This window comes from Setaria viridis, chromosome 3 (genome assembly GCF_005286985.2).
Source record: "Setaria viridis chromosome 3, Setaria_viridis_v4.0, whole genome shotgun sequence".
Taxonomy (NCBI): domain Eukaryota; kingdom Viridiplantae; phylum Streptophyta; class Magnoliopsida; order Poales; family Poaceae; genus Setaria; species Setaria viridis.
This window is the reverse complement of record NC_048265.2, coordinates 38,925,464-38,943,241: the sequence shown is the minus strand read 5'-3', so window position 1 is coordinate 38,943,241 and position 17,778 is coordinate 38,925,464. Positions and strand designations below refer to the sequence as shown.

The following is a 17,778-nucleotide window of genomic DNA, read 5'->3' as shown; positions in this document are numbered from 1 at the left end:
CGAGTTCGGTCTGTGGCTGGCGAAGAGCAAATTTATTCTTCTTTAATCATCAACAATTTCTTTTTCGTTTGCGGTAATAAAAAAAGATTTATGTGCATGGCCATTTTATTTACATGAAACGCACAAACCGAAATGGGTACTTGTGAGATGTTAATAAATACTACTATTTTATTTAACACCATTATTTCCCATATACGAACCCAAATTGTTACTTTATAGAAATATAAAATGGATTCCTTTTATTTTTCCATAATTTAGCGCTTGATTTGCAAAAAAAAAAAATCTGTCATACGAAATTCCACAGGTAGTATAGTTTTTACGTCATTGCAATATGTTTATATGCATTGACGAAAAACTATTCATGAAATACTCGATCAAGATTACACAAAAATTGCATGAGGCATCAAAAGAACTGCAACACAAGAAGGCGAAAATGAGAACCTAGATATAATAATTGCAATAATTGTAAGGATAAATACTGTGCGTGGTTTTAAAAAGTAGGCTATAGTGCCGTTATAGTGAGGCTATAGAGCCTGTTTGAATCAGACATAATAAGCAGTAGCAGCTGTTCAGCCAGCTTTTTTTTCTTTCAGCTCTCTCTGTTTTTGCTGTTTAAATAAGCGGCTGCAGCTTATTTGAAGCTCAGCCGAACACCCCCATAGTTTCGGAAATGCTAAGCTATTGGCCATTGTGCCGCCATGGCAGCTACGGCCGCTAAAGCACCAGTTAGCGCCGCTAAGGGCAGTCCCAATGGGAGAAACCAACCTAGTTTCCATAGTCTAGGATATTGTATTAAGAAATCATCCTTCACAATGCAACTTTTTTATCTAGAGTCTAAACAAAAATCCAACCAATCATTCTCCCTTCTAGTACCAGATCCTCTGTGCATCATGTAAAGGAGCTCGAGTGATAGGTAGCAGCGGTGCAAGCGCAAAGGATCCGGCAGTAAGTAAGAAGAAACTACTTGGGTCTCCCCAATGCAGATTCGCTGGTTTCTTGGCTCATTGGTGCGCGTGAGGACTTGGTTTCCTTTTTAAGAAATGGTTTCTCTCTCTCCATAATAAATCTACTGCCACGTCAGCAAATTGCTTAGTTAGCATGATAATTAAGAGGGATAGAAACTATCATCAATGTCCCATTGGGACTGCCCTAAACAAGATTAGCGTAGCGGTCAGCTATATCGTTTTGTAGGTATTTCGTGCGGCAGGCCAAAATGTCAAGGCAGTAACTTGAATCGTGGCCCACGGAGGCCAAAAACAACTGGAAACCTGAAACCCATCAGAGACATAGGTCCCTTCGAAGAAAAATCAGAACCAGGTGACGGCGGCGCTCTGCTCTGGTGTCCTGCGACATTTGCGGCGTCGAGCGGCCGCCGTGCTGTGCTGCGCCGACGAGGCAGCGCTATGCTCCGCCTGCGAGTGCCGCATCCTCGTCTCCCCGCTCCTCCACAACAAGCAGCGGCGGCTGCTCAGCAATCGCCGGTGAGCAGAGCAGGTGCTCAAGCAGCCAAGCCTGAAGCCTCTGCTGAAGAGCACCACGGCGACCACCTCAAGATGTCCCAGAACCAGTCCTAGGCAGGCAAGTTCCTCCCATCCTGACTCTTTCCCTGACATATGTTCTCTATTGTTTGGAACTTGGAATTTGGAGTTCATTCGATTCTATTAAACCTAATTAGTCCATGATTTGACCATGCGATGCTACAATAAATATGTATTAATCATGAATTAATTAGGCTTAATACATTTATCTCGCGAATTAGTTACGACTTATGCAATTAGTTTTATAATTAGTCCTTCTAATTGGTATCCAAACATCCGATGTGATCCGAACTTAAAATTAGTCCATGGATCCGAACCTTAAACATTTACAATTGTGATTTCGTTTTACTTCGTTGCAGGCCTTGGTGTCTCAAGCACTGCCTTAGCCAGTCAGCCCCGACAGATGAAGTTGTCGAATAGATTGCACTCCTGCGGTGGCAATTCTGAGAAGTCTATGGCCCGGTTTGGTTCATTTGCTTATTTTTAAGCACCCGTCACATCGAATGTTTAGATACTAATTAGGAATATTAAACGTAGACTATTTATAAAATCCATTACATAAGTGGAGGCTAAACGGCGAGATGAATCTATTAAGCCTAATTAGTTCATGATTTGACAATGTGTTGCTACAGTAAATATTTGCTAATGATGGATTAATTAGGCTTAATAGGTTCGTCTCGCTGTTTAGCCTCCACTTATGTAATGGGTTTTGTAAATAACCTACATTTAATACTCCTAATTAGTATCTAAATATTGATGTGACACTTGCTTAAAAATAAGCAAAAGGGACCAAACGCCCCCTATCTCCGATGAATAGATTGCACTTGCACTCCTGCCGTGGCAATGTAGTATCTTTATCTAGTTGTTAAGTAATGTTCTCTCGACTTCTGTAGCTTTGGAAACATATTCTGTTAAGCTATGTACTGCCTGAAACATATTTATGTTCATCAGATATCTTAATTAGCATGTTTTTGTGCATCAATTATATAAAATCGCTTTTTGCCGTAGCTGCGCTATAGCTGCCCTATAGCTTATAGCTTATAGCTGCTGGGAAAAAAGGTGCCGCTATTTGCCATAGCCTGCTATTTAAAACCGTCACAAAAACATTAATTTCCAATAAAAAAGGAAACAATAAGAATATATGGTATAAACAAGAGCGCACCTGAAATTCTTAATATTAATTTTGAACAAATGGTCTCTATCCAATCATTGACTATTTGTACGACTGCTATTTGTACTAATCTTAAAAATTTATATGTATTTCTCACCTTTTTGCAATTTATATTTGGAGGTTTTGTGTTTGTACCCTTACTTTAAACTCTAATTTGTGATTTTATCCTCATTTTTTCAACTTTGTGATTTTACCCTTACTTTTTGAAACTGAAGCCCCTATTCTATTAAGAGCAATTAACGGTGTCAAATGAGCTATGAAAAGACAAGTATGTCCTTGTAGATTTGCTCCTACTTTTGTTATACTCCGTAAGCATGCTGCCATGTTTCAAATATAACTGAGTTTTGATAAGTTTGATAGAATTTTTAAAGCTCATGTAACCGGAACAAAAGGTACAAATATTACTAGGCAGTAGGCACCAAAGTCAAAAGGTAAAAAAAAAAAAAAACAGTATTGCTAGCGCCCTGACATCCAATGGGATTTTTTCCATCGGAAACTCCATTGCAACATCAAAACAAAACATCCACAATATCGAAAATCTATAGTTGCAACATTAAATAATATGCGGAAAATGACTACGTCGTTCGACTCTAGGATAGAGAATTACCGCCGCAACATGAACACTATGTTTCATGCAACTTCACTGTGAAATATGCGGAAACAATAGTTGCAACATCGATGCTTAACTATTGGAATATATGTCGAGCTGTCCGATTTTTTTTTTAAATTCTAGCCGTCTGTTGTGTGACATTACCGGAAAAAAAAAATCAAGCACGCTATGAAAAGTATGGATTCTTTGTTCTTGCAAGCGAGGCACGCCCCCTGTTGCTGGACTCCTTGGGGGGGTGGGGGGGGTGCTGGGGGGAGGGGGCGCGGCTGGTGCACTGCAATCCATGGATGTTGCCGGCTTGCACGCTCACGCCTGGACGCCGCCCCACCTGGATGTCGCCTGCCTGCCTGGCCATGTCATGCTCCGCCGTCACTGCAGTGCAGTGCGCCAACCCTTTCTGGATGCACCCTGCATGACGGGCTGCCCCCGTCTTGACGCCACCTGAATGAGTCGCCACTAAAGAATGTGCTGCCCTCCGGCCGAATCGCCACCGCCCGCACGAATTGCAAATGCGTTCCCGCGGATAGGATTGCAGGGGAGAGAGGCATCTGGTAGGAAGGGGAATGCAGGAGTGTGGCGAAACTATCCGACTTAAACTGGCTTAAGTATGTCTAATTGTTGTCGGAATAATAATTATTCAAAAATACACTTAAAACAGTTTAAGCCCGGTAGTCCGTCGAGTGTCCCTAGAACGCCTCGAATCATCCACGACTTGAGTCGTAGCCATACATTAGGATCGCTTCCACGAAGGGAAATCATCGACAAATATTACATTTTACATACACACTTAGATTGAAACAAACTTAAAGTGCAAGTTAGACCATTCTAAGGGTTTCGAACATAAAACTTTCACTCTTAGGGTATTACGAGACCCATAAAATACCCTAGTTTTTCGAGCATTCCTCTTCGATTGACCCTTGTTGCACGTCTGAAAACAACGAAAAAGGGATCCCCTGAGTATGAGGGTACTCATCAAGACTGACCCATCTAACCAGTATAGGTAGATTGAAAATAACGTTTCAAGCAATATGATAGCTTTTTAGTATACTGACTGACTCACATTTTTTCGGAAAGCTTACTACTTGTGGAGCTTTAGTTTTATTATTTTAATCATGATGAGCTCTTACATAACCAGTCTAGGTGAAGAAAACGTTCCGTTCACTCAAGTGGAACTAAACATCGTACAACAATATTAATTCAAGGAAAACATTATATTCAACTTGTTTACTCTACAACGCTTAAGCGATGATCAAGTGCATTCATAACTGAGAATTGTGACGATTCGGACCGATTTACATCCTGCAGAAGATACCTAATCACTAGCCATGTACAATTGATTGGGTTGCGCATAACGACCTTTCGATTAACTGTACCCAAAGATTGGAAACATAATTACCCGAACCTAGGGATGCACCCTGACATGTGACCCCACGTCTAGCCTGATCTCCGTGTGAGTTTAGGCTACACCCCCGCCTTTCTTCCGCACGCCAAGCATGGGTAAGAACATTTCCAATCAGAGAGCCAACTAACCTACCGGGCTTGCTGGTCCCCAAAGATAGTAAGCAACTAGGTAATATCACTTGATCAGAGGTTAAAACAACGAACATGCCTTAACCAGATTAAACTTAGTAGACAAAATTACCATCTCTAGCTTCTGTCCACATCTTCAAAATTCAAAGCTATTTTCCTTGATCAACATGTATGACAATATTAACCTTAAGTGGTTGAGTAAGAAAAGTTACTCCAAGGTGAACTAAGCATTACCAAGCATAGGATGGTTACTAATTATTTGAACATGTGGTAAAGATGTCCTACAAACAAGATTGGATTATGCACAAGAGTATGTTTCAATCTACTCCTAGACTTAATGCATAATAAGGAAATAACCAGTAATTTGTACAGATAAATAGTAATTTCTCAAATTAGATAGGTGTAGATGCACCAGGGCTTGCCTTGGTTTAAAAAAAAGTTAGTTTCCTCCGAAGATCCTTCAACACAAGGGACCACCTCAATAATCTCCTCAAATTCCCAAGGTTCTTCGGAGAAATCCAAGAAATCCACTTCCAGAGCTTCAGGTTCTATGATACGATGCATGCTATAGTTAGATTTTGCAAAACTTTTTTGAAATAATGACTATACAACTTTATCTTCATGATAAAGTTGCAAGCCAACTCTAATCCACCCGTAAGAGATTAACCCATAAATTAATTTCTTACTAACCTATCTTAAGCCTTTTCTCTTATTTAGAAATGCATTATAAATAATTTCTAATCTTAAAACTTAATTCTTATGGATTAATAACATTTGTGAATAATAAAATATTATTCAAAATTTTATACATTTTATAAAGATTAAGTATTTATTTAATTATCTTAATAAAGGTAGCTAAATAAATACCTAATTTTTTATTATCTTTTCCTAGGATTTAAGAATTATTAATGCTTAAAGGAAAATAAAATAATACTAATAAATTGGTTTCACTAAATTTGGACAATTCTACGAATTACAATGAATTAAATATGAAAATAGAATTTAAATCTAATTTCTAAAACTCTTAAATCAACATTATCCTGAAAACCCCTTCCGGAAACCTTTCTCACTCACCCCTGCCCTAACCCATACTCACTGACACGCGGGTCTAGACCTAAGCACAGTGCCCCCAGCCCAAACTATGGGTCCACCTGTGGGTAGAGGTGGAAACTCAACGCCAGCAAGGTCTCCGGCGACGGGGACTACCCAGCTAGACTCGCCTCGACCACGCGCACCTACTGGTGGTGTTCTTAGGGTGGGTTGGCGAGCGGCAGTGGCGAACGGTGATGGACAGTGGTGGAACGGGCTGCGCTAGGGTTCCCGGCGGCGTGCGGCTCAACAGCGGTAACTCGACGGCAACGAACTAGCTCAGAGGCTTCGCCTTAACCTAAAACACTTGGCGCTTGCCCAAACCAAGGCTCCCCGTAGCCGGAGCAAAGAGCTCGACTACGGCGGCCATGGTGGAGGTGTGCGCGCGGTCGTGCAGGAGTCCCGACCAACCCGGCTGTGCTCCAGGCCAACAAGCCAGGCCTAAACCATCTAGAGCTCGCGTGTGACACACCCATACGCTCAAACAATGACTACAGCTTCGGCAACATAGCACTCCACAGCGGCGGCCTTACCAAAATAGAGACTTACTGGACTTGAGGACAATGACAGCTGGAAGGTGCTGTGGTGGATGGGGTTGGACAACGACTGGTGGGATGGATTCAAGAAGTCAAGGCAGTGGTTCTGGTAGAAGGAAACGACCGGCGGTGGCGGGACGGCGGCAGAACTTGCCGGTGACCGAGGTGCGGTAAAAAGGAGTGGCGCAGTGAAAGGATAAAGATGGCAACAGTAATTTATACAAATTTTCACCGCCCTTGCGATGGCCACGTCCTGCTTGCCTGCCTGGTTCACCGCGCATGCCTGCACCGGTGCGTGGCACGGCAAAACCGCCCTTGCCATCGGCAGCAAGCAGCTGCGTGGTAGCAGCCCGGCTCTGCTCCTCCCCCTTTCTTCCCAATTCCGCCCGAAATTCAAACCAATCTTGCGCCCGATTTCCAATTCAAACGTCACAATCTCTTTTAAACAAACTTGCAGAGGACCCTCAGAGCTGCATTTTATAGATTTGCATAGAGGGCAAAAGATCACTCCATCACTTTGATTTGAAGACCCGAACTTGGACCCTTGCACTGCACTATCAGTGTTTAATCAAACACCCCCATTCAGTTTCGTCAGTTAGCTCAAACAGCCACTGTCCAAACTTTAAACTCCAATTCAAATATTCAAACTAACTTTATCTTGTCCAAGAGCTACAATCAATTGTTGGCTATGTACCATAGATCCCATTTTGCATGTTTTTGCCCATCATTTACATGTAGAATCCTTCAAAATCTTGAGCCAAAGTTGGTAAATTTTCACTGTCTTTAGAGTTGAAATGGCCATTGCCATTCAGTTTCGACAGTTAACTCCAGACAGTGAAATTTTCAAACTTTGGGCTCCAAGAAAAATTTGAATTTTTTCTTTACTTTGTCCAACAACATGTCCAATATGTTCACTGGACATCCAAGTCAACTGGTGCTCCGAAAACTCTCAAAGCTTATATGAAAAACCTTCAGAAATTAATTTCAAAGTTGAATGACTGTCACGGTTTTCAGACGATATTTTTCAGATAGTGAACAGTAACTCAAGTCAACCATCTTTGACTATGCATTTGAGGTGTCTATGACTTGAATTTGACTTCAAACTTGATTCTTTTGAATTCTAAATACCTTCAAAACTTTATTCCACATTTTTGTCAAATTTTTCCAAATTTGAATGTTGAATTTGAATTTTTCGCCAAATTTGACTCAAATTTGACTTGGCTCATAATACTTCTTTTTAATCCAAATTTCACCATCAACATCTTAATGACCATTCTTAGGCTTTTAATAACATTGGGTGTTACAACGGGATAGGGCGGTGTATCAACTATCAAGTATACTGTATGTGTGGATAAGGGGTAGTTTTGTATATTCCCATTACTTTGAAGGTTTGTTTTTTAAAAAATGTTTAATCCAGCTCTAACTAACGGAGTCAAAAATAGGGGTAAATGGTGGCTTGGATTTCAATAAGTAGGGGTAAAATCACAATTGATATTTCTATTTCTTTCTCTAAAGGAGTTTGAAGTAAAAAAATAAAAGTAGCCAAAATATTTGAAACTATATGTCCTGAGTAAACCACAAGGGTATATCGTGTATACATTTGTAACAAAATACTATCTCTTTTCCAAACTGTAGGTTATTTTGGTATTTTTAGGTTCATAAATTTTGATTATACCAAGATATCCAATATGTCTAGATATATAGTAAAAGCTGTTAATCTGAAAATGCTAAAAAGTTTGGGATGGAAGGAGTACTTGGAAATAAACCCTTATACTGATGTATCTGAAAGTATTTGACAAATTCACTGTCAAGAATTTGTGCAAACGAAGACATATCCCATTTTGTAGTTAAAGATGAATTTTCAACGAAGCACAACCCACAACCGAGCCAATTTAATAATTCTTCACACTAACACAGGCAAGTGATATTTTTGCCAATATATGACTGATAAAACTAATAAAAAAAATACTAAGCTCCAATATGTGACTGATTAACATGCACGGCAGGGTGTAAGATTCAACCCAAAGTTCAAATCGCAGTTCGTAATTAAAACATCCAGGACAAATCTCTCAAAAACAACAGTTCGCTCAAAACATATAGCAAGAAACTGCGTAAAAACTAAGAGTTGGCAAACAAGAGACACCACATATATGCTAGAAATTGGAGAATCCCATCTTGCAGAAAACAAGTTTTGTAATGTATGAAGAGACAGCTGCAGGAGAGCGCGCTTTTCATTTGAAGGCATCCTTTGAGTCTGCAATTTATCATGAACACAATTTCTGTCAGGAATTATAATGAATCCACAGAGGGAACCTTTTTTATTTGTCTTTGCACGTAAAGTTCAGAGCAGTACTTATGCCCTCCGCGGATGGAATCTCACGCACTCGGTGCATCTCTGAACAAGGAGAACAGATGATTCATGACCCGGCAAATGCTTTGTCACACCTGCAGAATATGATAGATGTTAGCAAGTCTTGCTCCAAACACACGAGAGAGAGAGAGAGAGAGAGAATCATACATAGGAAGAACCACATGATCTGTTAGCACGAAGCATATCAGTGTATGGTAAAAGGAACTGTTCATCCTTCTCGAACAGCCGTAGGTTCTTCAACTTCAACAAAATCTCAACAGCAGGAACATCAAAGTCCAGCAAAAATCCTGTCCTCACGAGTTCAGCAAGAGCTGGGACATGATCTGCATTCTCAAATAACAGCCCTTTAGAGATCTCCTCAGCAAAGCACGCTGCATGCTCCATCTTCACTGAATTGGTCACTAATCCTGTTACTTCAGTCTTTGTCACATCTAGCCTTGAGTCCTCCCTCTCCCAACAGAAAAAACGTGCAGATGTAACAACCATGTTTCTTCCTGAAGATAGTCCAACCTGATAGCTCACAGTAAGAGGCATGCTTGTCTCATAGACAACTACATTGGTGAGACCTGAGACCGGTTCATGTCTCTTATCAGCAGAAATATTGAGGATTGGGTCGGCAAGGAAAGCTAGGACAATTCTGAGCAAGCCAGGTTTAATCACTGTACCTTTATGAACAATGGTTACATGCTCGATTTTCAAGCCCTCGGATTCACCCCTTGCAACAGCTTTCGAAATATTCTGAATACCAATGCTACTGTAGATGTCATTTAATTTTGTAGGAGACAAGCATGGCAGACTAGCTGAAGGATACCAAACGAATAAAGGTTGCTGAGCCTGCTTCTTGAACAGATCCTCCAGTAGTAGATCATCAAGAATGAAGACATCTTGTTTCTCAAGTAGCAAGATCTGATCTCCAGAACAAACTGGAACCTTCGTGATACAACCAGCGATAAACTTCCCCATATCGGTGCTCCAGTTCTTGCCAAAGAATTTCCAGAAAGCAGCACAATATTTTTGTGCCAGTGCAGAGTTGGAGTCCTGCACACACTCCAGAGCTTGCAATAATCGCTAACAGTTGGATGATGCTTCACACCAAAAATCGTGTTGAAGTACCGAAGCAATTTGCTGTTGTACCATTTTACCAGAACATGAAGCTGAGAGCCGAAAAGGCTATTCCTATCATAAAGAACACAACTGGCTGGGTTGACCCATGCTCCTTCATCAGCTTCATGGGGTATCCAAATCCAGTCATCACTAGTGTACCGAGGCTTCCAACGGCATGCTTCCAAATACGAGTATATCCTAGAAATCTTATCAACATTAGAAAGACCTTGTAGATGCTGTGCCATCAGTGCACAACCAGCATTGGCATTCAGAGCAACTCCTATTGCCAGCAGCTCACTCATACAAAACTAGCTCGTGGCCATAAAACATTTCGTCTTTGAAAGGGCCATCCTCCCTGTGTACATGAGAAGAGCACACCGACTCAAACAGGATACACCCATTTGGGTTCCTGTACCCTGCAGTGGTCTTAACCCACTTCACGTTTGTTGCACTCTTGAAACTTTGAGGAAGTGCAGTCCCATTTTTCCTCCAGCTCCTGATGCACTTTAGCAATGAGATAATTGCTTCTGGAGTCACAGCTGAAGCATCATGTGGAATATTGAGTCCCGAGATGACAAATGCTGCACCTTGTTCCAATCCAACTTTGGAACCAAACGCTATGAGTTCATTTCTGTAGCATTAGATCTCCTCGCCCAGGCCATACTGCGTATTGGTACCATAAATAAAAGGTAGACTGGAAACTGAAGCAATAGGCTCCCATGCAGAACTGAAAAGAATTGCTTCCTTAGGAGACCTGAAACCGAACGACGTATGCAGCCATCTCTCACGGTGCATGAAGTTGGCAAGATGAGTTGGTACCTTCCCATGCTTTGTGACTAGGTCTCTGTAGCATTCTAGCATTGCAAGTGCCCTCTCGTTTGTAAGAGAACACGTGTGTACAAGTTTCGTCACATCATGCACTATTCTTTTACTTGCCTCCTTCAAGCCAGCAATTAGACCAGTCTTACTTAATTCTTCCATATACAGCCTGATTTCAGGCCCATAAAATTCCAGATCAAGCAGTGGTACCTTTTCAACAACATTCAAAAGACACTTCCAATCATCATCAACAAGGAACACTTCACGAGGAGCTTGAAGCCAACATCAGTCTTCAACCATCTGATATCTTTCAGCCTTTCTACGAAATCAAGAGATTCCTTGGCATACCAAATAAACTTGAGCATTAGTATTGTGGCACCAGGGGTGATTGTATCTTCAGAGAACCTTAAGTTGTCAACTACCAGCTGAAAATTCTGTTTGAAGTCAACAACAACTCCAAATAGCTTAAGCTCCGATTTGAAATCAGCTATGTCAACCCCATAGAAGACTCTGTCGATAAAAGGCAAGATACTGATGACAGAGGCATCTTGCCATTTTGAACTAAATAGGATAGAATTTACCAGTGATCTGCTGTGAAGACAAGTCTTGAGCCAGCAGCCATTTCTCATTTGTTCAATGAGATATGGTGGAGTCTTGTTACTCTCATTCAGAAATCTGATCGATTGAAGCAACGCAAACATATTGGCTCGAGAGAAAGTTTTAGATGGTATTGACATAAGATGGTTGCATATATGTACAGCTGCATCTGTTGACTCAAACTGTACTCCAATAACTCTCAACACTTCCTTGTAAGCACTTATTTTGTTTCCATAAAAATCTTGATCAATAATGGGTACATCAGCTAATATTGATTGAAATTGTGGAAAATTTTCCCATTCTGCGCTCAACATCCTAAAGGTGAACTGTAACCCAAGGATGTGTTTAGCCACTTTCCTTTGCTGATAAAGCTCAAGAACTTCTGAGGTAGCTGGGTGCATCTCAACCTTAGACTGCTAATGCATTGTAGAAGTAAAATAGCATTCTCCATAGTCAATAGTGTGGTGGCCATGTCCATGGATGTGTATGAAAATTCAAATTGTACCCCAATGGATCCCAGCTCCTCCTTGTAAGAACTTATTGTGTTCTTATAAAACTCATGGTCAACCAAGGGTACATTAGCTAGCTGAGATATAACCAGTCGCAAATTTGCCCATTCCGCACTCAACATAAAGGATCGGGATGGTGCATTGCAACCAATTGATGTCTTCAGCCATTTTCCGTTCCTGATACGGCTTTAACTCGTTCCTGGGAAGCTGGACGCTCCTCAATTTTAGATCCCTAATCCATTGTAGAAGTAAAATAGCATTCTCCATGCTCAAAGGCTGATTACCAATATGCACAGATGCATTTGCAAACTCAAATTGCACTCCCATTATCCTCAACTCTTCCTTGTAAACACCTATTTTGTTTGCATAGAACTCTTCATCTATTATGGGCAGGTTAGCAAAGACAAATTGTATTTGCTGCTTACTTCCCCATCCTGGACTTGACAGAAATGTTCTTGATGGTGAATTGTAACCAACAGATGTCTTTAGCCACTTCTCATTCTTGATGCAGTTTAAGAATTTTTTAGGTAGGACATTGCTTGATCTTAGATTCCTAATCCATTGTAGCAGCAAAAGAGCATTTTCCATTGCCAGAGGAGAAGAGACTGTGGGGATGCTTGAATTTGGAGGATGTATAAATGGTATATCAGCTGCTTGTGCATAGGTCCTCAGGAATGCTATGAGTTGACCTTCAGATGTGCAATTTCCGGCATATCTTCCTGAAGAGCTATAATCTGCTGAGAGCTCAACATACTTTTGCAATCTCCAAGGATTAGTACCAATCAGTGTGACCCACTTGCTTCCATCAGCAGGAACAAGCAATGAATTTCTCGATTTTATCACCTGTCCGAAGTTATCAATTACAGGCATTACATGGCACAAGTTGAAGATGTTCCTTTCAGTTATGGGTGTGGGTGATAAACCTGAAAATGGGTAGGAGTGCAAATAGCGGTGCATTGCTTGATGATTTCAAGAGATATCCAAAAGCATTGACAAAAGCAGATGGTACACACTCAAGTATGCCGCGATTCCATTGGCTGTCAAATAAAATAGACTCTCGGGATGAATCCAGAAGAAAATCTACTTGAATAATGAAGGGCAAATTCGTCACCATCTCAGTAGGAAGGAATGCGTAAACGCCAGGTGATTGTGCTCCTCTGCTCATTCTGTCCCTGAGGAAATGCCAAGGTAACTACCCATTGATCAACTTCGATCCTTTTCTAAATTTTGCACTCTGGTTTGACTACAAACTTCTGCTTCCACATATAATAGGTGCACTCTTCTTCTTGTCCCTTGCTATTTTCCTGCATAGCAAGATGAAGTGTGTAAGACTTTGTATCTATGTCTTTCCTCGTCTTGTAGTCCACTTCACTGGAGATAGAAATCTGGCTCCTACTGGCCTTAGGATCATTGTCCATTTCCCTGACAGAGAGCTGCCTAATCTTTGAAAGAAACAGAAGAATTTCAGGATGTGTGCTAGAAAGTTTTTTCTTCACAGCAAGTATCTTATCAGTCTTAAGAGGTAATAATAGTTGTTGTAGGAAGGCTCCTAGAATGGCCATATACTGTTCTTAGGTCATCAATATTTGGCTTCCCATCAACCCATTCAGGAACAATGTATCCTATATCACACTCTGCCGAAGGTTTTGCATTGAACTTTATCTGATATCCATTGCTGAAGATATGAGGCTGACTTGAAACCAGAAATACACTTTTAAACCCGATACCTGAATGAAGGTAGATTACCATTTAGAAGAACTAGAAATGCAACATAAAGAAAAAATGACAAGAAAGTACATGCATGGCCTTAGTTTTTTAAGAAGAACACCTATATATTCCTTATAATTACAAAAAAATGAATTATTACGGTAAGGAAAAATTATTGTTGAAGATGCCAACATGCTACTTCGAGTTGAATTAATTTATACGACATTCAAGGGACAGACTTAAGAGCATTTAACAGGTGTAAATACGAACTTCATCCACACAAAATTTGTTGATTGCAAAAAAGTAATAGAAAATGAAACAGGAGAGTTCATCGCTCATATGATTGAAGACGCTTTCATACTTGCTGCATAAGCCCAATTAAACTAGGAAATAGGCACTTTTACTCCAAATCAAAAGTTAATCTCATGACACAGGAGCACCTTTTTCACCAATGTAGCCAAGATGTCTGTTTCCTTTCTTAGTTGACTTGCCAATCGTACAAATGGATTCAACATTTGATGCAGAAAAAAGCTCCATTCATATTGAAGATAAGAAGTGTTGATTCAGCTCCTGTAGCAGTAATGTCCTTTTTCGTTATTACGAACTCCAGTGCTGGTGACACATCTAATGGATACTCATTGTCCTCCGCATTCTACAATTTTAAGAGATTAGGCCAAGCATGAAATTTTCTCACTAAGTAGCAGATCTATGAAAATTATGATGTAGCAGTAGATGCATATAATTAAAAGCTAATAAGTAATAACACATCAATAAACATAAAATTGTACACTGATGCTATCATATCCTTCAAGTAATGATGCTTTACATTTGCACAAACAATCATGGAGCCAGCCATTTGGTTGACAATTATTTTCATTCACTCTGTAGCAACGATAAAAGGATAATCTTTATGAAAAATAAGCAAGATGATAACAAAAGAAAAATCCTGTAGTTTTAAACAATAGAGGTTCCCTACAGTAGATTTTATTAATAACAGTGAATCAAATAATGATATCTTTTTTTTTCTATTCCTATCAAAAACTTCTCTTTAGGACTAAAAGTTTCAGAAACTTTTATCACATGGACAAATCAGTACTACGTTCAGAGTTATTGATAGACAGTTTGGTGATGAGGCATGTCAACCATGTCTAGAAAATAATTTTGGAGTATCATAATTCAAAGAATGAAAAACTAGACCAACTTAGGAGGAACTAGGTGGCTTTATATTAAGAAAAAAATAGGCACCCTAATTCAACGAGGACTTGAACCTAGGTGGTCCACATGTACATCCACACCCACAACCTGAGCTAGCTCAGGCTAAGCTTCCTATAATTCAAATAATTGCACATGCATGAAACCACGATTTCAATAGTCCGCGACATAGACCCATGGCCACCTAATTCACCTTTATCACTCTGCCATTAATCCAACAAAGACAAACCAGCGAGTGCCTACTGCAGGCAATTAAGTGACATGGATCCGGTATACAGAACAACATACTAGTTATCTGCTCCACTTGGAGGATCAAGTTGTCCATGATTTGTTCCATCCAAGCGAAACTCACCTACGAACCCAACCTGTACTGCCACACTTATCAAACTCCTAATTTATATTATCTCCAGCTGATAGCAGGAACCACTAGTCATATTTCTGCTGTATTGCAATTTGTAAAAGCGTCGGCCAATTGAAATGTTTCAAAGGCAATCAACCACACTAAATGCTAAAAGGAACATATCTTGACAAAGGTATACATTGGAAAAACAGAAAACGTTTTAGACTCCATAAAAGAGCCTTGGTTAATTACATGATCAAATTTACTGCAAAGGTTCTTCCACAAGGCCACAGCGTGACTAACTTAAGCCTGAATTCTCCTATAAGTAGAGGATTTAAACCCCTTCTTTACTAAAATTGGTCTGCCAGTGAGAACAGGCTAGAGATCACCTCAGCGGCAATTCATGAAACACCTCCGGTGCATTGAGAGATGGCGGCACATTTGTGGCAGATATATAGAAGTGCCAATCCGAGAACAGCATTGCCCCTCCTCAAATAAAAAAGGTACGATTGGATTGGAGTGAGAGTACAGCATTTCACCAACATCAATACTGTAGCATGATAACGCTGATATGGGTGAAACAGGCTCCATGCTTTGTGACTCAAGGCATTTTTGTCACACCTCTTACATTGGCATGGCTAAAGGGGTTAGTATCAAAAATTTAGTTGGAAAAATAGTGATTCTAAAGTATTTGTGTATAACAAGCGCTAATTGTTTTAGGACATGGCCTCATCATCATGGATTCTTTACTATCTCAAACCCATTGCAAACTAGTATTTTAAAAATAACCTCATACCAAAAAGATGTTTAAGATTTTTCCATTTTAGTGATACAATCATAGCAAATTGCCACACCAGAGCCTGAGAACAAAAACATCACACGGCACTTCCAACCACGGCAAGACAACGCTATCACAGAAACTGTGCCTTATTCAAAATATGGCGTGGCAACATGATGTGACACAGTTCTCTTGTCGGACCACCCAAAATGGCATGAAAAAGGTTTATTTCAAAATATTTGTTTCCAAAGAGTTTAAAATGTATAAGGACCCCTTATACACCACCATATGAACCATCTTCCCAGCAAACTCATTATCATGATTCATGGACTATGTAAAACCCATGGACTAATGCTTACTGGCATTTATGAATTTCTTTGGTGATCTTTCTTTCACATACACAAGCTATTTTTGTATGAACGAATTTCCACTTCAAAAAAGTTCTCAAAATATTCAGGCATGCGTATCTAACAAAAATAGAACAAAATTATGACCAAACGATAAAGAAGGATGACTATGCAGAAACTTAACTTACAAAAGGTCAAAATATGTTGACCCACTAAAAAAGACAAATGATGCCTTCTAATATATGTCAACTTATTAAATATTCTATTTCGACACAAAATTTTGAAAGCATGCATGCATGTATGAAAATGCTCTACGTACTTTTTTTTAAAGTTTTTACCTAACTGCACAGATTGAGAATTCTGAAAGTGGTGTACCCAGATTTAGCGAGTATAAAGGCTAGTGTGACTACCTTTGGCAAGTGCAGCTATTTACTAGATAAAAAAAAGTACCATAGCAGGATTACAGGACATATAACTGTTTTGATTTGCAAACGCATTTTCATCGCAATCATAGATTCATAGCATGGGAGGAATATGAAGGCGGTGTGTGGAAAGCTCGGTAGATACGGTATACCTGGATGAGATACATGAGGAAATGAACATCCTTGGAGTAGAGCTCCTCGGAGAGGTAGGTGACCGCCTGGTGTATGTCCTCCGCCAGCGGGTTCTCTCCTCTCGCCCGATGAAGAACCGCTCCTGCCGGATCTGCTCGACGTGCTCCCTCGCCTCCGCCATTGCCGCCGCCGAGAACGTCGAGGTCGAGCCCATTGTTCTGCTAAGCTGAAAAGACTACGCTAACATGTCTTGTGATCTTGGTGCTCTAGCGCTGTGGTCTGGGAGATGAATAGCCAGGCCGTCGGGGTTAATCAAGCAGCGAGGACGGCGTGCGTGCGCTTGGTGTCTTGTGAATTGTGATTAACATCGCACGAATGGCGAGGTCATAATCAAAGGAGTAATGCGGTAGCCCGGCCGGGAAGACGATGGGTCTCTCGCGCCTATCAAAGCGTCTTGCGGCCTCTTCGGCTTCCAAACTGTAGTATGCTTCTGTTTGTTATTGGCCACGGAAAGTCTAAGGATAGAGGTGTAGATTGCATTGGCATGTGCATTGCATAGCTCTCCTAGCCGGCTTCCTACAATGTACTAGTAGTATTATGTCTTGCGGCCTCACTTCATGTCTCTCAATGCCATGTGACCGGTTTACGCATATGCCTTTGCCGGTCGCAGTGCCCTCTCCTGAACACTTGATTCAGACTTGATACGCGTTTACGCATATGTCTAGGTCATGGTATCAGTTCACATTTTCCTGCATGATGTGAAATCGACGAAAACCATAGTTGGTCAAGACAAGGCTTCGTACACCACGAAATCATGAACACCCAAGCACTATCATCGATGGATTGTCTATATTTGTCGGGACTCTGGTCATCCTGGTGTCCTGGTCTATAGAAATGTTACTCCGAGTTCTTGGTTAGTACTAGTCAACTACCGAAAACAACAAAATAGAATGTAAAAATATAAGC

At 40.5% G+C, this 17,778-nt stretch overlaps 1 pseudogene; it reads right to left on the bottom strand.

The window, feature by feature from the left end:
- Positions 1–8,986: 8,986 nt before the first annotated feature.
- LOC140222264 (uncharacterized) lies at positions 8,987–17,524 on the bottom strand (annotated as a pseudogene).
- Between the last annotated feature and the right edge of the window lie 254 nt (positions 17,525–17,778).